The sequence below is a fragment of the Globicephala melas genome, chromosome 3 (assembly GCF_963455315.2).
Source record: "Globicephala melas chromosome 3, mGloMel1.2, whole genome shotgun sequence".
Taxonomy (NCBI): Eukaryota; Metazoa; Chordata; class Mammalia; order Artiodactyla; family Delphinidae; genus Globicephala; species Globicephala melas.
In genome coordinates this window covers 154,286,235-154,312,376 of record NC_083316.1, presented here as the reverse complement: position 1 = coordinate 154,312,376, position 26,142 = coordinate 154,286,235, and the positions used below count along the sequence as shown (strand labels likewise).

General features: G+C 38.9%; 1 pseudogene; it reads left to right on the top strand.

The window, feature by feature from the left end:
* Positions 1–8,848: 8,848 nt before the first annotated feature.
* Positions 8,849–9,292, top strand: LOC115846226 (ubiquitin-conjugating enzyme E2 variant 1-like; annotated as a pseudogene).
* Positions 9,293–26,142: the final 16,850 nt, after the last annotated feature.

Here is a 26,142-nt window from a genome sequence, read left to right as displayed (position 1 = left end):
CTTGGGATAATTAAAATTGTCTTAGATAGAATATAATAAGCAGTAACAATAAAATTTTTAACTGATTTATAAAAATTAGAAACATAGACTCTCCAAAAGACACCATTAATGAAGTGAAAAGGAAAGCCATAGATGAGGAGAAAATATTTGTAATTTATTCACCTGACAAAGGTCTTATATCCAGAATATATACAGAACTCTTACAAGTATATAAGGAGACAAATGACCCATTACAATGGTTACCAATTTTTAAGTGGGCAAAAGATTGGAATAGACATTACATAAAAGAAGATACATGAATATCCAATAAGCACATAAAAATGTTCAACATTCTCATAAATGAAATGCAAATTAAAACAACAATGAAATATTACCACACACCCACTAGAATGGCTAATACTAAAAAGACTGAAAATCCCAAATACTGGAGGGGATATAAAGCAATTGGGACTGTCATACATTTCTGGTGAGAATATAAAATTATAAAACCACTTTGAGAAACAGTTTGACAGTTTCTTAGGAAATTGAACATATACCTCCCCTATAACCCAACATTCTAGCCATAGGTATTCAACCAAAAAAAAAAATAAAGCATATGTTCATAAAAAGACTTGCATAGGTGTAGATCAAGATGGAGGAGTAGAGGGATGTGGAGCTGGCCTCCTCCAACAAATGCATCAAAAATACATCTACATGTGGAACAATTCTCATGGAATACCTACTGAAAACCTGCAGAAGATCTCGTACAACCAAAACTGCAAGAACGATCCCCACATAACCAGGTAGGATGAAGGGGAAAGGGAGAAGAAAAGGAATCAGGACAGGAACTGTGCCCCTGGGAGGGAGCTGTGAAAGAGGAAATGTTCCCTAACCCTAGGAATCTCTTTCACCAGCTGAGAGGTCCACCCAGACAGATAGAGAGCTTCAGAGGCTTGAGAGGAGAGTGTGGGAGATGGCCTGTGCTCCACAGGGTAAAGAGAGGCCAGCACAGATGGTCCTGGTCACATCACCACCCTTCCCAGTGCAAGACATGTGCCTGTTGGTGTGCACAGTGACTGGGGCTTCAGGGAACAGACCCGGGGAGAGGATTTGATTTGGCTGCACAGAGACAGTCCAAAGGGCGTGAAGTGTGGCCAGGGTGACAACTGGGTGTGCACACAGGACAAGCACAGGTCTGCCGTAGGAGCCCCATTGTCAACAAGGAAAGGGCGGGGGCAGGTCCACCTTAGCAGCCTCATTATCAGCATGCTCAGAGTGGGCATGGCTCTGGCCACCATGGATTTTGTGAACTTTGTGGGCATACGCACTTGGAGGAGGGGCTGAAATCTGAGCTGATTACCGGCAATCCCTATGTGGATGCAGGGGCATGGCTTTGGTGGGTTTCCTCCTCAGCTTTTTGAGTGCACACGTATGCCTGAGGGTTATCTGAGCCAATTTCTGGCACTACCATGGTGGAGGTGGCCCCCGAGGGCAACGCCAGCAACAGTGATCTTTGTGGGTGTGCACACCGGGTGGCAGGTGGCATCATAGAGTTGCACATCCCACTAGACACCTCCTGGGGAAGAATACACAGTGGCTCCTTTCCCAGAGGGAGCAGTCCAGTACCACCTACTTTATACTACAGCTTAGAATCAGATCTGGGGGCTTGTACTCCAACAGCTGGGGAGCAGATCCTGCCCCCAATGGGGATGTGACAACCACAGAACAAAGAGGAGGCCCTGCCCAACATCCAGTGCAGGCTCTGGTCACCACAATGCCAACACACCCCTTATCAAGGGGACAAGGACAGCACACCCTGAGGAAAGACATAGCAAGCATCCACACCAAAAACAACCCTCACACCAAAAATATTGGGTGCACACAGTCTACACAAGGTTGCTCCCACATGAAAACAGCCCTTTAAGACCACAGTAGATAACTGTTTCTCCTAAATTCACAGAGTCAGAGAAATATAAGTAAAATGAAAATGCAGAGGAACTATTCCCAATTAAAAGAACAAGAGAAATCTGCGGAAAGAACAAACAAAGAAACAGACTTCTCCAGTCTACCAGACCCCAAGTTCAAAAGGGAGATAAAAATGCTGAAGGAATTAAGAAAGACTACTGTTAGAAATGCAGACCACTGTAACAAGGAACTAGAAACTATAAAGACCACTCAAAATTAGACCACTCAATTACCAAGATGAAAACTGAGCTAAAGGCAATAAATAGCAAACTAAATAATGCAGAAGAACAAATAAGTGATCTAAAAGACAGAATAATGGAAATCACCCAATCAGAACAGGAGACAGGGGACTTCCCTGGTGGTGCAGTGGATAAGACACCACGCTTCCAATGTAGGGGGCCTGGCTTCAATCCCTGGTCAGGGAACTAGATCCCACATGCATGCCACAACTAAGAGTTCATGTGCCGCAACTAAGGAGCCCATGTGCCTCAACTAAGGAGCCTACAAGCCACAACTAAAGAGCCTGCCTGACACAACTAAGATCTAGTGCAACTAAATAAATAAATAAATATTTTTTGAAAAAAGAACAGACAGAAAGACATTTAGCAGCCCTGAGTGGCTTGCAGGATCTTAGTTACCCAATGAGGGATCAAACCCAGGCCCCTGGCAGTGGAAGCATGGAGTCCTAACCACTGGACTGCCAGGGAATTCCCCAGAAAGACAAATTTTTAAAAAATGAAATCAACATACAAGATTTATGGGATAATATGAAGCATGACAATCTACACATAATAGTAATCTCAGAAGGAGAAGAAAGAGAAAAGGGGATTAAAAATGTATTTGAAGAGGGCTTCCATGGTGGCACAGTGGTTGAGAGTCCGCCTGTCGATGTGGGGCAATGCGGGTTCATGCCCCAGTCCGGGGGCCTCCTGCGTGCCGCGGGGTGGCTGGGCCCGTGGGCCATGGCCACTGGGCCTGCGCGTCCGGAGCCTGTGCTCCATAGCGGGAGAGGCCACAGCGGTGAGAGGCCTGCGTACCGCAAAAAAAAAAAAAAAAAAAAAAATTGTATTTGAAGAAATTTTGCCTGAAAAATTCCCAAACCCAAAGAAGGAAAAAAATATCCAGGTAAAGGAAGCACAGAGGATCCCAAACAAGATGAACCCAAGCAGACACACACCAAGGCATATCATAATTAAAATAGCAAAAGTTGTTAAAGAGAGGATTCCAAAGGCAGCAAGAGAAAAACAAAGAGTTAGTTTCAAGGGAACCCCCAGAAAGTTATCAGCTGATTTGTCTACAGAAACTTTGCAGGCCAGAGGGAGTGGCAAGATATATTCAAAATCCTGAAAGGAAAAAACCTGAAACCTGGGGTACTCTACCCAGCAAGATCACCATTTAGAATAAAAAGAGCAAGAAAGAATTTCTCAGATAAGCAAAAGCTAAAAGAATATAGAATAAACATATCCTAAAAGACATACTGAAAGGTTTTCTCTAAATAGAAAAGAACCAAGAATCTATGTGAAAGGGTAAACTACAGTGGGAAAGGCAAATATATAAAAGGATTTAAGATCATTTAAATAAGCTAATACATATATTAAAAAAAATTCTGTGAAAATAATTATAACTACAATGACCAGCAAAAGGATAAACATGAAGATTTAAAATAGAACATCAAAATCACAAAATGTGGGGGAGGGGAGTAAGAAAATATAGATCTTTTAGAATGTGTTTGAGCTTATATGACTACCAGTCTAAAGAAAGTATAGTTATGTTAACATAGTTGAAAGCCAGGGTAACCACAAATCAAAACATACATTAGATTCACAAAAACCAAACAGAAAGGAACTCAAGAATAATACAAAGGAAAACCATCAATTGATACAGCCACTATGGAGAACTGTATGGAGGTTCCTTAAAAAACTACAAATAGGGCTTCCCTGGTGGTGCAGTGGTTGAGAGTCCGCCTGCCGATGCAGGGGACACGGGATCGTGCCCCGGTCTGGGAAGATCCCACATGCTGCGGAGTGGCTGGACCCATGAGCCATGGCCGCTAAGCCTGTGCGTCCAGAGCCTGTGCTCCGCAACGGGAGAGGCCACAACAGTGAGAGGCCCGCGTACCACAAAAAAAAAAAAAAAACTACAAATAGAACTACCATATGACCCAGCAATCCCACTACTGGGCATATACCCTGAGAAAACCATAATTCAAAAAGAGTCATGTACCAAAATGTTCATTGCAGCTCTATTTACAATAGCCCGGAGATGGAAGCAACCTAAGTGTCCATCATCGGATGAATGGATAAAGAAGATATGGCACATATATACAATGGAATATTACTCAGCCATAAAAAGAAACGAAATTGAGTTATTTGTAGTGAGGTGGGTGGACCTAGAGACTGTTATACAGAGTGAAGTAAGTCAGAAAGAGAAAGACAAATACCGTATGTTAACACATATATATGGAATCTAAGAAAAAAAAAAGAAAGGTCATGAAGAACCTAGGGGTAAGATGGGAATAAAGACACAGACCTACTGGAGAATGGACTTGAGGATATGGGGAGGGGGAAGGGTAAGCTGTGACAAAGTGAGAGAGTGGCATGGACATATATACACTACCAAACATAAAATACATAGCTAGTGGGAAGCAGCCGCATAGCACAGGGAGATCAGCTCGGTGCTTTGTGACCACCTAGAGGGGTGGGATAGGGAGAGTGGGAGGGAGGGAGATGCAAGAGGGAAGAGATATGGGAACATATATATATGTATAACTGATTCACCTTGTTATAAAGCAGAAACTAACACACCATTGTAAAGCAATTATACTCCAATAAAGATGTTAAAAACAAAAGATGTGATGTGTATATATATATATATATATATATATATATATATATATACACACACACAATGGAATACTACTCAGCCATAAAAAAAGAATTAAATAATACCATTTGCAGCAGCATGGATGAACCTAAAGACTATACTACTAAGTGAAGTAAATCAGACAGAGAAAGACAAGTATTATATGATATCAATTATATGTAGAATCTAAAAAATAGTACAACTGAACTTATTTATAAAACAGAAACAGACTCACAGACATAGAAAACAAACTTATGGTTACCAAAGAGGAAAGGGAGAGAGGGATAAATTAGGAGTATGGAATTAACAGATACATACTATTATATATAAAATAAAAAACAAGGATTCACTGTATAGCACAGGGAACTATATTCAATATCTTGTAATAACCTATAATGGAAAAGAATTGGACATATATATCCAAATCACTTTACTGTACACCTGAAACAAACACAATATTGTAAATCAACTGTACTTCAATTAAAAAAAAAAAAGAATTGCATAGAAAGTTGTATAACAACTTGATTGATAATAGCCCCAAACTGGAAACAATCCAAATGTTTATCATCAAGTAAACAAATAAATTGTGGTATATTCATACAATGGAATAGTACTCAGCAATAAAGTGAATCAAAGTACTGATACATGCACCAACATGGATGATAAACATTATGCTGACTGAAAGAAGTCAGGCACAAAAGAGTATCTACAATTCATTTACATGAAGCTCTAGGACAGCAAAACTAAGCTGTGGTGTAGATTTCAGAACAGTTCTTGCCTTGGAGAAAGGGGGTTTAACTGGGCTTAACTGGGAAGTGGCACCTTGGAACTGTTTGGGATAATGGAAATGTCCTCTATCTTGAGATGGCAGTTACATGGGTGTATAAACAAATAAATAAACAATAATTGCAGATAGATACAAAGTAAAATACAAAATGGAAAGCAAACTTGAAAATTTCCTGAGCAGAAAAAACACTAAGCCACATAAGTGAAACAATTTAGCTTATTCTAAAGAAGTAAGCAAAAACACTGGGCCAGGGCTTCCCTGGTGGCGCAGTGGTTGAGAGTCTGCCTGCCGATGCAAGGGACACGGGTTCATGCCCCGGCCCAGGAGGATCCCACGTGCCGTGGAGCAGCTGGGCCCGTGAGCCATGGCCGCTGAGCCTGGGCGTCCAGAGCCTGTGCTCCGCAACGGGAGAGGCCACAGCAGTGAGAGGTACGCGTACCGCAAAAAAACAAAACAAAACAAAACAAAACACTGGGCCACTTCTGGCCTGCGAAAATCATAAATGAAACATAAACTGTTGCCCAAAATTGGCATGAGGTATCTTCTTTTAACCAATCTTTTATCACTAAGAAAACTCTAATGCTATATAACCAATCATTGTAAAGCATAAGCAGCCTCTGCATTTTCACTATATAAATTGACCTATAACATACCTCTGTGCCTCATTCCACTGCTGGTTTGAGAGCTCCCAGTTCACAAACTGTTCTTACATGCACAATAAACTCTTACTAAATATGATTTTACTGATCCAGTGATTCTAATTTTTCTATTTCTGGGTTTTTTACATGTATATAAAAACACCATATATGGCAAATGCAGCATTCTTGTTAACTGCATGACACTTATGTGCTACCAGTTTGCAAACCAAGCTAGAGAATCCATGGCATGAGGACGACCATTCCCCAACCCTTCTGACCCCACCCAGTGGGATAATTGCATTATATGTTCTTAGGAACAGACACATTTTTAAGGCTCTTTATTGGATGCAGATGCTAGGAAAAAAAAAAAAAGAAGAAGAAAACAATGACACCAATTACCATCATTCCAACTCCTTATTTGATCCAAATAAAGGTCCTTGTCAGGGCCCAGCATCCTCTCTGGAAACTAGTGTGATGAGCAGTAGATGCAGAGGTTGGAGACAAGATGGCAGAGTAGAAGGGCTTGAGCTCACCTCCTCTCACGAAAACACCAAAATCACAACTAACTGCTGAGCAGTCATTGGAAAAAAAATACTGGAACCTACCAAAAAAGGATATTCTACATCACAAACAAAGAAGAAGCCACAATGGTATGGTAGGAGGGGCACATTCATTATACAATCAAATCCCATTCCAGCTGGGAGGGCGGCCCACAAACTGGAAAATAAATATATTGCAGAGGTTCTCCCAAAGAAGTGAGAGTTTTGATCCCCACATCAGGCTCCCAGTCTGGGGGTCTGGCATCAAGAGGAGGAGCCCCCAGAGCATTTGGCTTTGAAGGCCAGTGGAGTTTGATCACAGGAACTCCACAGGACTGGGAGAAACAGGAACGCTACTCTTGGAGGGTGCACACAAGGTCTTGTGCACACCAGGAAGCAGGGGGAAAGCAGTGACTTCATAGGATCCTGAGCCTGACCTACCTGATGGTCTTGCAGGGTCTCCTGGGGAGGCTGAGGGTGGCTGTGGCTCTTTGTGGGGACAAGGACACAGGTGGAGAAGATACTGGGGAATACTCATCAGCATGAGTTCTCCAGGGGGCCGCCATTATGACACCAAGACCTAGCCCTACAAAACAGCCTGAAAGCTTCAGTGCTGGAGTGCCTCAGGCCAAGCAACCAACAGGGAAGGACCACAGACCCACCCATCAGAAGACAGACTGCCTAAAGTCTTCCTGAGGCCACAGCTGCATCTAAATGAACCCCTTAACACGGCCCTACCCATCAGAGGGACAAGACCAATCTCCACCCACCAGTGGGCAGCCACCAGTCCATCCCACCAGGAATCCTGCAGAAGCCTCTTAGGTCAGCCTCACCCACCAGGGGCAGACATCAGAAGCAAGAGGAACTACAGTCCTGCAGCCTGCGGAACAGAGACTGCAAACACAGAAAGTTAGACAAATGAGATGGCAGAGGAATATGCCCCAGATGAAGGAACAAGATAAAACCCCAGCAGAACAACTAAGTGAAGTGGAGATAGGCAATATACCTGAAAAAGAATTCAGAGTAATGATAGTAAAGAAGATCCAAGATCTCAGAAAAAGAATGGAGGCAAGGATAGAGAAGATACAAGAAATGTTCAACAAAGAGGTAGAAGATCTAAAGAACAAACAAACAGAGTTCAACAATACAATAGCTGAAATGAAGAATACACTAGAAGGAATCAATAGCAGAATAAATGAGGCAGAAGAACGGATAAGTGACCTGGAAGACAGATTGGTGGAAATCACTGCCACAGAACAGAATAAAGAAAAAAGAAAAAAAGAAATGAGGACAGTTTAAGGGACCTCTGGGACAACATTAACTGCACCAAAATTCATATTTTAGGGGTCCCAGAAGGAGAAGAGAGAAAGAAAGTACCTGAGAAAATATTTGAAGAGGTAATAGCTGAAAACTTCCCTAACATGGGAAAGGAAACAGTCACACAAGTCCAGGGAGCACAGAGAGTCCCAGGCAGGATAAACCCAAGGAGGAACACACTGAGACACATAATAATCAAACTGACAAAAATTAAAGACAAACAAAAAATATTAAAAGCAACAAGGGAAAAATGACATATAACATACAAGGGAACTCCCATAAGGTTATCAGCTGATTTTTCAGCAGAAATTCTGCAGGCCAGAAGGGAGCGTCATGATATATTTAAGTGATAAAAGGGAAGAAGCTACAACCAAGAATACTCTACCCAGCAAGGCTCTTATTCAGATTTGATGGAGAAATCAAAAGCTTCACAGACAAGCAAAAGCTAAGAGAATTCAGCATCACCAGACCAGCTCTGCAGTAAATGCTAAAGACTTCTCTAGGTGGAAAAGAGACCAGAAACGTAAAACAATCTTGTACATATATAGACTAGACTGCTATATCAAAACCTCATAGGAACAGCAAACGTAAAGACTACAACACATATACACACAAAAAGAAAAAGCAACCCAAACACCACACTAAAGATTGTCATCAAACCACAAGAGAAGAGAGCAAGAGAGGAAGGTAAGAAAAAAGACCTACAAAAACAAACCCAAAACAATTAAGAAAATGGCAATAGGGAGCAACAGCAAAGCAAGATGGCAGCCACCACAGGCTCAGGAGTAAAAGTCCCTCACAATTTCCGACTGTTGGAAGAGCTCAAAGAAGGTCAGAAAGGAGTAGGAGATGGCACAGTTAGCTGGGGTCTAGAAGATGATGAAGACATGACACTTACAAGATGGACAGGGATGATAATTGGGACTCCAAGAACAATTTATGAAAACCGAATATACAGCCTTAAAATAGAATGTGGACCTAAATATCCAGAAGCACCCACCTTTGTAAGATTTGTAACAAAAACTAATATGAATGGAGTTAATAATTCTAATGGAGTGGTGAACCCAAGAGCCATATCAGTGCTAACAAAATGACAGAACTCATAGAACATCAAAGTTTTCCTGCAACAGCTTCAGTGCTTAATGATGTCTAAATAAAATATGAAACTCCCTCAGCTGCCTGAAGGACAGTGTTACAGCAATTAATCAAAAAAAAGGAAGCCACAGGCCCTCCCGTACCCCCACCCATTTGATTTAAGCAGTCTTCATTCTCCACAGTAGTAAATTTTCTAGATACATCTTATAGACCTCAAAGTACTGGAAAGGAAGCTCCCATTCAAAGGCAGTTTATCTTAAGATACTGTAAATGGTACTAAATTTTTGCCCATTTAAAATATATGTTGTGCTATAACAAACCAACCTGTCAAGTGTAACCACTGTCCAAATAGTTGAACTTCTGGGATCAAGAAAGTATATTTAAATTGATTCCCATCAAAACTGGTGGGGCATATCTAACTCAAATGTGAAAAGACACATCACACAATCACCTTGCTGCTGATTACATGGCCTGGGGCCTCTGCCTTCTCCCCCTTTCCCTCCCTCTGCCTCCCTCCTTCCCTGCAAGAGCCCTCCATTTTGGAGTGGCTAGTTAGAGCAGATGTGAAGGTTTCATGTCACAGCCTGTGGGACTACTCCTGGGTGTGTGGGGGTGGTTTGTCTGCATCCCTGGTTTCTTTCTAAGTGTGTTAAATGATGCTCTCCTTCCAAGCCATCATCCTTTTCCCCACTCCCCACTACCACCCTTGGCTGAAGCATAGATTGTAACCCCCACTTCTCCTCTCTGAAATTGGCCTTTGGTGAGGAATTCAGGGCTTTCCCCAAATCTTCTCCCCCCACTTTTTCCTTTAACCTCCTCAAGTCACTTTTTGCCCATGCACCACCCAACACTTTCCATGACACTTCCATGCTTTGGCCAGAAGCCATCAGGTAAGGTTGGAGAGAGTCTCTGACCTCCCTCATTTAGTTTTGGAACCACATTTATTTACTTTCCACCCACCTGGGAAATGAATATTGGGTTCTCAGCCTTGCCACCCTCTGCTGTCATCATCAGCTGATGTGTTTTTTTAGCTCAGGTTTTGCTAAGGTAAAAAGAGCAAGCCACCAGTGTTACTCAGACCTGCCAGCTCTCAAAGTCCTTGGTAATTAAACTTGGAGAAAGGCCACAGAAGACACCTGTAAGCACATGTGACCTCTCTGAAAGGTTCTCCTATAATTGCTTTTGCTTTTAAGAATTGAAGAAATTTTAAGCAGGGCTCTCATTTGGTCATCCTTGCAATCCATTTGGATCTACTTTGGAATCTGAGAACTGGAATAAAAAGAAATTTGAATTCAGTGCATACTTTGGTTTTGGTGCTGCTGCTTCTCATGGCCCTCACCAGAGATTAAGAAAGAACTTGGTGTGCATGGCAGATCCCCAAGATTCCAAGCAAACTGCTGTGTTTTTCCACTTTTCTGTTCAGGACCACTAAATGTTGAGATGTGGATGCATACCAAAATAAAAGCAATTCACTGTGTTCTAAAGAAAAAAGGGGAAAAATGAAAATAGGAACTTACATATCGATAATTACCTTAAATGTAAATGGATTAAAAGCTCCAAATAAAAGACATAGACTGGTTGAATGGATTCAAAAACAAGATCCATATATATACTGTCTACAGGAGACCCACTTCAGATCTAGGGACACATACAGACTGAAAGCGGGGGGACGGAGAAAGGTATTCCATGCAAATGGAGATCAAAAGAAAGCTGGAGTGGCAATACCCATATCAGACAAAACAGACTTTAAAATAAAGACTGTTATGAGACAAAAAAGACTCTACATAATGATCAAGGGATCAATCCAAGAAGAAGATATAACAATTGTAAATATATATGCACCCAACATAGGAACACCTCAATATATAAGGCAAATATTAACAGCCATAAAGAGAGAAATAGACATTAACACAATAATAGATGCGGTTTTTATCACCCCACTTAACATCAATGGACATATCATCTAGGCAGAAAATCAATAAGGGAACACAGGGCTTAAAAGGCACAATATACCAGATGGCTCAAATGACATTTATAGAGCATTCCATCCAAAAGCAGCAGAATACATATTCTTCTCATGTGCACATGGGAACATGCTCCAGGATTGACCACATGCTGGGCCACAAAGTAAGCCTCAGTAAACTTAAGAAAATTGAAATCATACCAAGCACCTTTTCTTCTTTCTTTTTTAGATTGGAAATTTATATTTTCCCTTTCTTTCTTTTTTTTTTTTTTTAACATCTTTATTGGGGTATAATTGCTTTACAATGGTGTGTTAGTTCCTGCTTTATAACAAAGTGAATCAGTTATACATATACATATGTTCCCATATCTCTTCCTTCTTGCATCTTCCTCCCTCCCACCCTCCCTATCCCACCCCTCCAGGCAGTCACAAAGCACCGAGCTGATATCCCTGTGCTATGCGGCTGCTTCCCACTAGCTATCTACCTTACGTTTGGTAGTGTATATATGTTCATACCTCTCTCTCGCTTTGTCACAGCTTACCCTTCCCCCTCCCCATATCCTCAAGTCCATTCTCCAGTAGGTCTGTGTCTTTATTCCTGTCTTACGCCTAGGTTCTTCATGACATTTTTTTTCTTAAATTCCATATATATGTGTTAGCATACGGTATTTGTCTTTCTCTTTCTGACTTACTTCACTCTGTATGACAGTCTCTAGGTCTATCCACCTCATTACAAATAGCTCAATATCATTTCTTTTTATGCCTGAATACTATTCCATTGTATATATGTGCCACATCCTCTTTATCCATTCATCCGATGATGGGCATTTAGGTTGTTTCCATCTCCTGGCTATTGTAAATAGAGCTGCAATGAACATTGTGGTACATGACTCTTTTTGAATTATGGTTTTCTCAGGGTATATGCCCAGTAGTGGGATTGCTGGGTCATATGGTAGTTCTATTTGTAGTTTTTTAAGGAACCTCCATACTGTTCTCCCACCAGCAGTGCAAGAGTGTTCCCTTTTCTCCACACCCTCTCCAGCATTTATTGTTTCTAGATTTTTTGATGATGGCCATTCTGACTGGTGCGAGATGATATCTCATTGTAGTTTTGATTTGCATTTCCCTAATGATTAATGATGTTGAGCATTCTTTTATGTGTTTGTTGGCAGTCTGTATATCTTCTTTGGAGAAATGTCTATTTAGGTCTTCTGCCCATTTTTGGATTGGGTTGTTTGTTTTTTTGTTATTGAGCTGCATGAGCTGCTTATAAATTTTGGAGATTAATCCTTTGTCAGTTGCTTCATTTGCAAATATTTTCTCCCAATCTGAGGCTTGCCTTTTGGTCTTGTTTATGGTTTCCTTTGCTGTGCAAAAGTTTTGCAGTTTCATTAGGTCCCATTTGTTTATTTTTGTTTTTATTTCCATTTCTCTAGGAGGTGGGTCAAAAAGGATCTTGCTGTGATTTATGTCATAGAGTGTTCTGCCTATGTTTTCGTCTAAGAATTTGATAGTTTCTGGCTTTACATTTAGGTCTTTAATCCATTTTGAGCTTATTTTTGTGTATGGTGTTAAGGAGTGATCTAACCTCATACTTTTACATGTACCTGTCCAGTTTTCCCAGCACCATTTATTGAAGAGGCTGTCCTTTCTCCACTGTACATTCCTGCCTCCTTTATCAAAGATAAGGTGACCATATCAAGCATCTTTTCTGACCACAATGCTATGAGGTTAGAAATCAACTACAAGGGAAAAAAAACTGTAAAAAAACACAAACACATGGAGACTAAACAATCTGTTACTAAACAACCAATGGATCACTGAAGAAATCAAAAACTACCTAGAGACAAATGAAAACAAAAGCACAACAATCCAAAGTCTATGGGATGCAGCAAAATCACTTCTAAGAAGGAAGTTTGTGGCAATACAATCTTACTTCAGGGAGCAAGAAAATTCTCAAGTAAGCAACCTAAGCTTCCACGTAAAGCAACTAGAGAAAGAAGAAAAAACAAAACCTAAAGTTAGTAGAAGGAAATAAATCATAAAGATCAGAGTAGAAATAAATGAAATAGAGATGATGAAAACAATAGCAAAGATCAATGAAAGCAAAAGCTTGTTCTTTGAAAAGATAAACAAAATTGATAAATCCTTAACCAGACCCACCAAGAAAAAAAGAGAGAGGACTCAAGTCAATAAAATCAGAAATGAAAAAGGAGAAGTTACAACAGACACCGCAGAAATACAAAGGATCATAAGAGACAATTACAAGCAAATGTATGCCAATAAAACAGACAACCTGGAAGAAATGGACAAATTCTTAGAAAAGTACAATCTCCCAAGACTGAACCAGAAGGAAGTAGAAAATATGAACAGACCAATCACAAGTACTGAATTTGAAACTGTGATTTTAAAACTCCCAACAAAAAAAAGTCCAGGACCAGATGGCTGCAGGGGCAAATTCTATCAAACATTTAGACAAGAGCTAATACCTATCCTTCTGAAACTGTTTCAAAAAATTGCAGAGGAAGGAAAACTCCCAAACTCATTCTATGAAGCCACCATCACCTTGATACCAAAACCAGACAAAGATACCACAAAAAAGAAAAGTATAGGCCAATATCACTGATGAATATAGAAGCCAAAATCCTCAACAAAATACTAGCAAACAGGATCCAGCAGCACATTAAAAGGATCATACACCATGATCAAGTGGGATTTATTCCAGGGATGCAAGGAATTTTCAACATCCACAAATCAATCGGTGTGATACACCACATCAACAAACTGAAGAATAAAAACCGTATGACCATCTCAATAGATGCAGAAAAACCTTTTGACAAAATTCAACACAAATTTATGATAAAAATTCCTCAGAAAGTGGGCATAGAGGGAACGTACCTCAACATGATAAAGGCCATATCCAACACACCTACAGCTAACATCATACTCAATGGTGAAAAGCTAAAATCATTTCCTCTAAGATCAGGAACAAGACAAGGATGTCCACTCTCACACTTTTATTCAACATAGTTTTGGAAGTCCTAGCTATGGATATCAGAGAACAAAATCAAATAAAAGGAATCCAAATTGGAAAATAAGTTAAATTGTCACTGTTTGCAGATGACATGATACTATACATAGACAATCCTAAAGATGCTACCAGTAAACTACTAGAGCTCATCAGTGAATTTGGTAACATTGCAGGTTACAAAATTAATACACAGAAATCTGTTGCATTTCTATACACTAACAACAAAAGATCCGAAAAATAAATTCAAGAAACAATCCCATTTACGATCACATCAAAAAGAATAAAATACCTAGGAATAAACCTACCTAAGGACAGAAAAGACCTGTTCTCTGAAAACTATAAGATGCTGATGAAAGAAACTGAAGACGACACAAACAGATTGAGAGATATACCATGTTCTTGGATTGAAAGAATCAATACCGTCAAAATGGCTATATTACCCAAGGTAATCTACAAATTCAATTCAGTCCCTATCAAATTACCACTGGCATTTTTCACAAAACTAGAACAAAAAATCTTAAAATTCGTATGTAGACACAAAAGACCCCAAATAGGCAAAGCAATCTTGAGAAAGAAAAATGGAGCTGGAGGAATCAGGCTCCCTGGCTTCAGACTATACCACAAAGCTATAGTCATCAAAAAAGTATGGTACTGGCACAAAAATAGAAACATAGATAAATGGAAAAAGATAGAAAGCCCAGAAATAAACCCACACACTTATGGTCAATTGATCTACGACAAAGAAGGCAAGACTATACAATGGAGGTAAGACAGTATCTTCAATAAATGGTGCTGGAAAAACTGGACAGCTACATGTAAAAAAATGAAATTAGAACATTCTTTAACATAATACACAAATATAAATTCAAAATGGATTAAAGACCTAAATGTGAGACCAGATACTATAAAACTCTTAGAGGAAAATATAGGCAGAACCCTCTCTCACATAAATTGTAGCAATGTCTTTTTTGATCCATCTCCCAGAGTAATGGAAATAAAAACAAAAATAAAGAAATGGGACCTAATTAAACTCAAAAGCTTTTGCACAGCAAAGGACTCAATAAACAAAATGAAGAGACAACCCACAGAATGGGAGAAAATATTTGCAAATGATGTGACCTACAAGGGATTAGTCTCCAAAATTTACAAACAGATCTTGTGACTTAATATCGTCAAAACAAGCAACCCAATCAAAAAATGGGCAGATGACCTAAATAGACATTTCTCCATAGAAGACATACAGATTGCCAAGAGGCTCATGAAAAGATGTTCAAAATCACTAATTATTAGAGAAATGCAAATCAAAACTACAATGAGATATCACCTCACACCAGTCAGAATGGCTATCATCAAAAAATCCACAAATAATAAGTGCTGGAGAGGGTGTGGAGAGAAGGGAACCCTCCTACACTGTTGGGGGGAATGTAAATTGGTGCAGCCACTATGGAAAACAGTATGGAGGTTCCTTAAGAAACTAAAAATAGAGCTACCATATGATCCTGCAATCCCACTCCTAGGCATATACCCAGAGAAAAACTTGGTTCAAAGGGTACATGCACCACAATGTTCATTGCAGTGCTGTTTACAATAGCTAGGACATGGAAGCAACCTAAATGTCCATCAACAGAAGAATGGATAAAGAAGATGTGGTACATATATACAATAGAATATTATTTAGCCATTAAAAAGAATGAAATAATGCCATTTGCAGCAACATGGATGGACCTAGAGATTGTCATATTGAGTGATGTACATCAAACAGAGAAAGAGAAATATCGTATGATATCACTTATATGCAGAACCTAAGAAAAATGATACAAATGAACTTATTTACAAAATAGAAATAGACTCACAGACTTAGAGAATGAACTTATGGTTACCAGGGGGGAAATGTGAGGCGGAGGGATAGTTAGGAAGTCTCAGATTGACATGTACACACTGCTTTATTTATTTGTTTGTTTGTTTGTTTGTTTGTTTTTAATAGACCTTTATTGGAGTATAATTGCTTCGCAATACCGTGTTAGTTTCTGTTACACAACAAAATGAGTCAGCCATATGCATACACATGTGCCCATATCCCCTCCCTCTTGAGCCTCCCTACCATTCTCCCTATCCCACCCCTCTAGGTCATCGCAAAACACCAAGCCGATCTCCCTGTGCTATGCTGCTGCTTCCCACCAGTCAACTATTTTACATTCAGTAGTGTAGCTATGTTGATGCTACTCTCACTTTGTCCCATCTTCACCCTCCCACCCCATAACATCAAGTCCATTCTCTCCCTCCCACCTCATAACATCAAGTCCATTCTCTATGTCTACCTCTTTATTCCCGTCCTGCAACTAGGTTCATCAGTACAATTTTTTTTTTTTTTTAGATTCCATATATATGTGTTAGTTTAAAATGGATAACCAAAAAGGATTTATTGTATAGCACAGGGAACTCTGCTCAATATTATGTAACAACCTAACTGGGAAAATATTTTGAAAAAGAATACATACATGTGTTTGTATAACTGAATCACCTTGGTGTACACCTGAAATTAACACAACATTGTTAATCAACTATACTCCAATATAAAATAAAATGTTTAAAAAAAAAGAATACTCTACCCAACAAGGCTCTCCTTCAGATTCCATGAAGAAATCAAAAACTTTACAAAGAAGCAAAAGCTGAGAGAATTCAGCACCACCAGACCAGCTTTAAAACAAATGCTAAAGGAACTTCTCTAAGTGGAAAAGAAAAGGTCACAACTAGAAACAACAAAATTATGAATGAGAAAGCCCACCAGTAAAGGCAAACATACAGTAAAGGTAGGAAATCATCCACACACAAATATGATATCAAAACCAACAATCATGAGAAGAAGAGAGTATAAACGTAGGATATTTGAAATAAATTTGAAATTAAGAGACCAGCAACTTAACACACACACACACACACACACACATATATATACACACACACACACACAAATACACACACAGACTGCTATATCAAAACCTCATGGTAACCACAAACCAAAAATCTACAATAGCTACACACACACACACACACACACACACACACACACAAAGGAATCCAAAAACAACAGTAAAGATAAGAAAATCACAAGAGAAGAATCACAAGAGAAGAAAACAAAAAATCACAAGAGAAGAAAACAAAAGAGGAAGGGAAGAAAAAAGACCTACCAACACAAAACAATTAACAAAATTGCAATAAGAACATACATATCATAACTACCTTAAATGTAAATGGATTGAATACTCCAACCAAAAGACAGAGACTGGCTGAATGGATTCAAAAACAAGACCCGTATATATGCTGTCTGCAAGAGACCCACTTCAGACCTAGGGACACATACAGACTGAAAGTGAGGATATGGAAAAAGATATTCCATGCAGGCCATCTTGAATTGAGGTGTCCTGGGCCGCACTCTTCCACAGGGCTGCACGCCAAATTGTGATGTTGCTCGCAGCAGTTCTTCGCTGGGAACACTAATCCCGTGTGTTAGGTGTGAGGCTTCTTCACACAGCCACTACAGGCAAATGAAACTACACTAAGCCCAAAAGAAGAGCCATGTGGCTGACAAGGTCTTGGTGCTCCGGCTGGGTGTCAGACCTGTGCCTCTGAGGTGGGAGAGCTGATTTCAGGATATTGGTCCACCAGAGACCTCCCAGCTCCACGTAATATCAAACAGCAAAAGCTCTCCCAGCAAGAGCTCTCCCAGAGATGTCCATCTCAACGCTAAGACCCAGCTCCACTCAATGACCAGCAAGCTACAATGTTGGACACCCTATGCCAAACAACTAGTAATACAGGAACACAACCCCACCCATTAGCAGATAGGCTGCCTAAAATCATAATAAGGTCACAGACACCCAAAAACACACCACCGGACAGGGTCCTGTCCCCAGAAAGACAAGATCCAGCCTCATCCACCAGAACACAGGCACCAGTACCCTCTACCAGGAAGCCTACACAACACACTGAACCAACCGTAGCCACTGGGGACAGAAACCAAAAACAACGGGAACTACGAACCTGCAGCCTGTGAAAAGGAGACCCTAAACATAGTAAGTTAAGCAAAATAAGAAGACAGAGGAACACACAGCAGATGAAGGAGCAAGGTAAAAACCCACCAGACCAAACAAATGAAGAGGAAATAGGCAGTCTACCTGAGAAAGAATTCAGAGTAATGATAGTAAAGATAATCCAAAATCTTGGAAATAGAATGGAGAAAATACAAGAAACATTTAACAAGGACCTAGAAGAACTAAAGAGTAAACAAACAGTGATGAACAACAAAATAAATGAAATTTAAAATTCTCTAGAAGGAATCAACAGTAGAACAACTGACGCAGAAGAATGGATAAGTAATCTGGAAGATAAAATAGTGGAAATAACTACAGCATAGCAGAATAAAGAAAAAAGAATGAAAAGAATTGAGGACAGTCTCAGAGATCTCTGGGACAGCATTAAATGCACCAACATTTGAAGTATAGGGCTCCCAGAAGAAGAGAAAAAGAAATGGACTGAGAAAGTACTTGAAGAGATTATAGTCGAAAACTTCCTTACTATGGGAAAGGAAATAGTCAGTCAAGTCCAGGAAGCACAGAGAGTCCCATACAGGATAAATCCAAGGAGAAACATGCCAAGACACATATTAATCGAACTATCAAAAATTAAATACAAAGAAAAAATATTAAAAGCAGCAAGGGAAAAACATACAAGGGAATCCCCATAAGGTTAACAGCTGTCTTTCAGCAGGAACTCTGCAAGCCAGAAGGGAGTGGCAGGACATATTTAAAGTGATGAAAGGGGAAAACCTACACCCAAGATTACTCTACCCAGCAAGAATCTCATTCAGATTTCATGGAGAAATTAAAACCTTTACAGACAAGCAAAATCTAAGAGAATTCAGCACCACCAAACCAGCTTTACAACAAATGCTAAAGGAATTTCTCTAGGCAGGAAACACAAGAGAAGGAAAAGACTTAAAATAACAAACCCAAAACAATTAAGAAAATGGTAAGAGGAACATACATATCAATAACTACCTTAAATGTAAATGGATTAATTGCTCCACCCAAAACACATACACTGGCTGAATGGATACAAAAACAAGACCTGTATATATGCTGTCTGCAAGAGACCCACTTCATACCTAGGGACACATACAGACTGAAAGTGAGGGGATGGAAAAAGATATTCCATGCAAATGGAAATCAAAAGAAGCTGGAGTAGCAATTCTCATATCAGACAAAATAGACTTTAATATAAAGACGATTACAAGAGACAAAGGAGGACACTACATAATGGTCAAGGGTTCAAACCAAGAAGAAGATATAACAATTGTAAATATTTATGCGCACACCTTAGGAGCACCTCAATACATAAGACAAAGGCTAACAGCCATAAAAGGGGAAATCAACAATAACAAAATCATAGTAGGGGACTTTAACACCTCACTTTCACTAATGGAGATATCATCCAAAATGAAAATAAATAAAGAAACACAAGCTTTAAATGATACATTAAGCAAGATGGACTTAATTGATATGTATAGGACATTCCATACAAAAAGAGCAGAATACACCTTCTTCTCAATTGCTCACGGAATATTTTCCAGGATAGATCATATCTTGGGTCACATATCAAACACTGGTAAATTTAAGAAAATTAAAAATGTATCAAGTAACTTTTCCGAGCACAGTGCCATGAGACTAGATATCAATTACAGGGAAAAATCTGTAAAAAATACAAACACATGAAGGCCAAACAATACACTACTAAATAAGCAAGAGATCACTGAAGAAATCAAAGAGGAAGTCAAAAATACCTAGAAACAAATGACAATGAAAATATGACGACCCCAAACCTATGGGAGGCAGCAAAAGCAGTTCTAAGAGGGAAGTTTATAGCAATAAAATCCTACCTCAAGAAACAAGAAATACCTCAAATAAACAAACTAACCTTACACCTAAAGCAATTAGAGAAAGAAGAACAAAAAAACCCCAAAGTTAGCAGAAGGAAAGAAATCATAAAGATCAGATCAGAAATAAATGAAAAAGATATGAAGGAAATGATAGCAAAGATCAATAAAACTAAAAGCTGGTTCTTTGAGAAGATAAACAAAATTGATAAACCATTAGCCAGACTCATCAAGAAAAAAAGGGAGAAGACTCAAATCAATAGAATTTGAAATGAAAAAGGAGAAGTAACAACTGACACTGCAGAAATACAAAGGACCATGAGAGATTACTACAAGCAACTATACGCCAATAAAATGGACAACCTGGAAGAAATGGACAAATTCTTAGAAAAGCACAATATTCCGAGACTGAACCAGGAAGAAATAGAAAATACAAACAGACAAATCACAAGCACTGAAATTGAGACTGTGATTAAAAATCTTCCAACAAACAAAAGCCCAGGACCAGATGGCGTCAGAGGCGCATTCTATCAAACTTTTAGAGAAGAGCTAACACCTATACTTCTGAAACTTCCAAAATATAGCAGAGGGAGGAAGACTCACAAACTCATTCTATGAGGCCACCATCACCCTGATACCAAAACCAGACAAAGATGTCACAAAAAATGAAAATTACAGGCCAAAATCACTGATGAACATAGTTGCAAACATCCTCAACAAAATACTCTCAAACAGAATCCAACAGCACATTAAAAGGATCATACAACATGATCAAGTGGGGTTTATCCCAGGAATGCAAGGATTCTTCAATATACACAAATCAATCAATGTGACAAACCATATTACCAAATTGAAGGAGAAAAACTATATGATCATCTCAATAGATGCAGAAAAAGCTTTCGAGAAAATTCAACACCTATTTATGACAAAAAACCTTCCAGAAAGTAGGTATAGAGGGAACTTACCTCAATATAATAAAGGCCATATATGACAAACCCACAGCCAACATCATTCTCATTGGTGAAAAACTGAAACCATTTCCTCTAAGATCAGGAACAAGACAAGGGTTCCCACTCTCACCACTATTATTCAACATAGTTTTGGAAGTTTTAGCCACGGCAATCAGAGAACAAAAAGAAATAAAAGGAATCCAAATCGGAAAAGAAGAAGTAAATCTGTCACTATTTGTAGATTACATGATATTATACATAAAGAATCCTAAAGATACTACCAGAAAACAATTAGAGCTGATTAACGAATTTGGTAAAGTAGCAGGGTACAAAATTAATGCACAGAAACCTCTTGCATTCCTATACACTAACATGAAAGATCAGAAATAGAAATTAAGGAAACAATTCCATTTACCATTGCAACAGAAAGAATAAAATACCTAGGAATAAACCTATTTAAGGAGACAAAAGACCTGTATGCAGAAAACTATAACACGCTGATGAAAGAAATTAAAGATGATACAAACAGATGGAGAGATATACCATGTCTTGGACTGGAAGAATCAACATTGTGAAAATGACTCTACTACCCAAAGCAATCTACAGATTCAGTGCAACCCTATCAAACTGCCAATGACATTTTTCACAATGAACAAAAAATTTCACAATTTGTATGCAAACACATGAGGGCCTGAATAGCCAAAGCAATCTTGAAAAAGAAAAACGGAGCTGGAGGAATCAGGCTCCCTGACTTCAGACTATACTACAAAGCTACAGTAATCAAGACAGTATGGTACTGGCACAAAAACAGAACTATAGATCAATGGAACAGGATAGAAAGCCCAGAGATAAACTCACACACATATGGTCACCTTATCTTTAACAAAGGAGGCAAGAATATACAGTGGAGAAAAGACAGCCTCTTCAATAAGTGGTGCTGGGAAAACTGGACAGCTACATGTAAAAGAATGAAATTAGAACACTCCCTAACAGCATACAGAAAAATAAACTTAAAATGGATTAAAGACCTAAATGTAAGGCCAGACACTATAAAACTCTTAGAGGAAAACAAAGGCAGACCACTCTATGACATAAATCACAGCTAGAGCATTTATGACCCACCTCCTAGAGAAATGGATATAAAAATAACAAATGGGACCTAATGAAACTGCAAAGCTTTTGCACAGTAAAGGAAACCATAAACAAGATGAAATGACAACCCTCAGAATGGGAGAAAATATTTGCAAATGAAGCAACTGACAAGGTATTAAGCTCCAAAATTTACAAGCAGCTCATGCAGCTCAATATCAAAAAGACAAACAACCCAACCCAAAAATGGGCAAAATACCTAAATAGACATTTCTCCAAAGAAGATATACAGATTGTCAACAAACACTTGAAAGGATGCTCAACATCACTAATCATTAGAGGAATGCAAATCAAAACTACAATGAGAGGGGCTTCCCTGGTGGTGCAGTGGTTAAGAGTCCACCTGCTGATGCAGGGGACACAGATTCATGCCCTGGTCCGGGAAGATCCCACATGCCACAGAGTGGCTGGGCCCATGATCCATGGTCACTGGGCCTGCGCGTCCGGAGCCTGTGCTCTGCAATGGGAGAGGCCACAACAGTGAGAGGCCCGTGTACCGCAAAAAAAAAAAAAAAAAAAAACTACAATGAAGTATCACATCACACCGGTCAGAATGGCCATCATCAAAAAAATCTACAAACAATAAATGCTGGAGAGTGTGTGGAGAAAAGCGAACCCTTTTGCGCTGTTGGTGGGAATGTAAATTGATGCAGCCACTATGGAGAACAGTATGGAGGTTCCTTAAAAAACTAAAAATAAAACTACCATACAACCCAGCAATCCCACTACTGGGCATATACCCTGAGAAAACCATCATTCAAAAAGAGTCATGTACCATAATGTTCATTGCAGCTCTATTTACAATAGCCAGGAGATGGAAGCAACCTAAGTGTCCATTGACAGCTGAATGGATAAAAAAGATGTGGCACATATATACAATGGAATAGTACTCAGCCATAAAGAGAAACAAAATTGAGTTATTTGTAGTGAGGTGGATGGACCTAGAGTCTGTCATACAGAGTGAAGTAAGTCAGAAAGAGAAAAACAAATACTGTATGCTAACACATATATATGGAATCTAAAAAAAAAAAAAGAAATGGTCATGAATAACCTAGGGGCAAGATGAAAATAAAGACACAGACCTACTAGAGAATGGACTTAAGGATATGGGGAGGATAAAGGGTAAACTGTGACAAAGTGAGAGAGTAGTAGTATATATCTGGACATATAAACACTACCAAATGTAAAATAGACAGGTAGTGGGAAGCAGTCGCATAGCACAGGGAGATCAGCTCTGTGCTTTGTGACCAGCTAGAAGGGTGGGATAGGGAGGTTGGGAGGGAGGTAGATGCAAGAGAGAAGAGATATGGGGATATATGTATATGTATAACTGATTCACTTTGTTATAAAGAAGAAACTAACACACCATTTTAAAGCAATTATACTCCAATAAAAAAGTTTAAAAAAAAAAAAGTCCTGTACCATAATGTTCATTGCAGCTCTATTTACAATAGCCAGGACATGGAAGCAACCTAAGTGTCCATGGACAGATGCATGCATAAAGAAGATGTGGTACATATATACAATGGAATATTACTTGGCCATAAAAGAAATGAAATTGAGCTATTTGTAGTGAGATGGATGGACCTAGAGACTGTCATACAGAGTGAAGTAAGTCAGAAAGAAAAAAATAAATACCATATACTAACACATATATATAGAATCTAAAAACAAAAATGGTTTTGATGAACCTAGGGGCAGGACAGGAATAAAGACACAGACATAGAGAATGGACTTGAGGACACGGGGAGGGGGGACGGGTAAGCTGGGATGAAGTGAGAGAGTGGCATGGGCACATATACACTACCAAATGTAAAATAGATAGCTAGTGGGAAGCAGCCACATAGAACAGGGAGATTAGCTTGGTGCTTTGTGACCATGTAGAGGGGTGGGATAGGGAGGTTGGGAGGGAGACGCAAGAGGGAGGTGATATGGGGATATATGTATATGTATAGCTGATTCACTTTGTTATAAACAGAAACTAACACACCGTTGCAAAGCAGTTATACTCCAATAAAGTCGTTAAAAAAAAAAGATATTCCATGCAAATGGAGATCAAAAGAAAGCTGGAGTAGCAACACTCACATCAGATAAAATAGACTTTAAATAAAGACTCTTACATGAGACAAAGAAGAACACTACATAATGATCAAGGGATCAATCCAAGAAGAAGATATAACAATTGTAAATATATATGTACCCAACCTACGGGAACCTCAATATGTAAGGCAAATGCTAACGGTCCTGAAAGGAGAAATTGACAGTAATACAATAATAGTGGGGAACTTTAACACCCCACTTATATCAACAGACAGATCAGCCAGACAGAAAATCAATAAGGGAACACTAGCCTTAAATGACACATTAGACCAGATGGATTTAAATGTCATTTATAGAGCATTCTATCTGAAAGCAGCAGAATATACACTCTTTTCAAGTGCACATGGAACATTCTCCAGGCTAGTTCACATGCTGGGTCACAAAGCAAGCCTCAGTAAATTTAATAAAATTGAAATCATATCAAGCATCTTTTCCAACCACAACGTTAGGAGATTAGAAATCATCTACAAGAAAAAAATTGCAAAAAACACACACATGTCGAGGCTAAGCAATATGCTACTACAAACCAGTGGATCACTGAAGAAATCAAAGAGGAAATCAGAAAATACCTAGAGACAAATGAAAATGAAAACATGGCAATCCAAAACCTATGGGATGCAGCAAAAGCATCCCATAAGAGGGAAGTTTATAGCAATACAATCTTACCTCGGGAAATAAGAAAAATCTCAAATAAACCACCTAAACTTATACCTAAAGCAACTAGAGAAAGAAGAACAAATGAAACCTAAAGTTAATAGAAGGAAAGAAATCATAAAGATCAGAGCAGAAATAAATAAAATAGAGATGAAGAAAACAATAGCAAAGATCAATGAAACTAAAAGCTGGTTCTTTGAGAAGATAAATAAAGTTGATAAACCTTTAGTCAGACTCATCAAGAAAAAATGGGAGAGGGCTCAAACCAATGAAATTAGAAATGAAAAAGGAGAATTACAATGGACATCAAAGAAATACAAAGGATCATAGAGACTACTGCAAACAACTATATGCCAATAAAATGGACAATAGAGAAATGGACAAATTCTCAGAAAGGTACAATCTCCCAAGACTGAACCAGAAAGAAATAGAAAATTTGAACAGACCAATCACAAGCACTGAAATTGAAACTGTGATTTTAAAACTCCCAACAAACAAAAGTCCAGGACCAGATGGCTTCTGAGGTGAATTCTATCAAACATTTAGAGAAGAGCTAACACCTATCCTTCTGAAACTGTTCCAAAAAAAATTGCAGGGGAAGGAAAACTCCCAAACTCATTCTATAAGTCCACCAACTCCCTGATACCAAAATCAGACAAAGATACCACAAAAAAAAAGAAAATTATAGGCCTATATCACTGATGAACATAGATGCAAAAATGTTCAACAAAATACTAGCAAGCCAAATCCAATAATACATTAAAAGAATTGTATACCACAATCAAGTGGGATTATCCCAGGGATGCAAGGATTTTTCAATATCTGGAAATCAATCAGTGTGATGCACCACATCAACAAATTGAAGAATAAAACCATATGATCATCTCAATAGATGCAGAAAAAGCTTTTGACAAAATTCAAAACTGATTTATGATAAAAACTCTCCAGATAGTGGGCATAGAGGGAACATACCTCAACATAATAAAGGCCATATATGACAAACCCACAGCTAACATCACACTCAGTAGTGAAAAGATGAGCATTTCCTCTAAGATCAGGAACAAGACAAGGATGTCCTCTCTTGCCACTTTTATTCAAAATAGTTTTGGAAATCCTAGCCACAGTGATCAGAGAAGAAAAAGAAATAAAAGGAATACAAATTGGAAAAGAAGAAGTTAAAC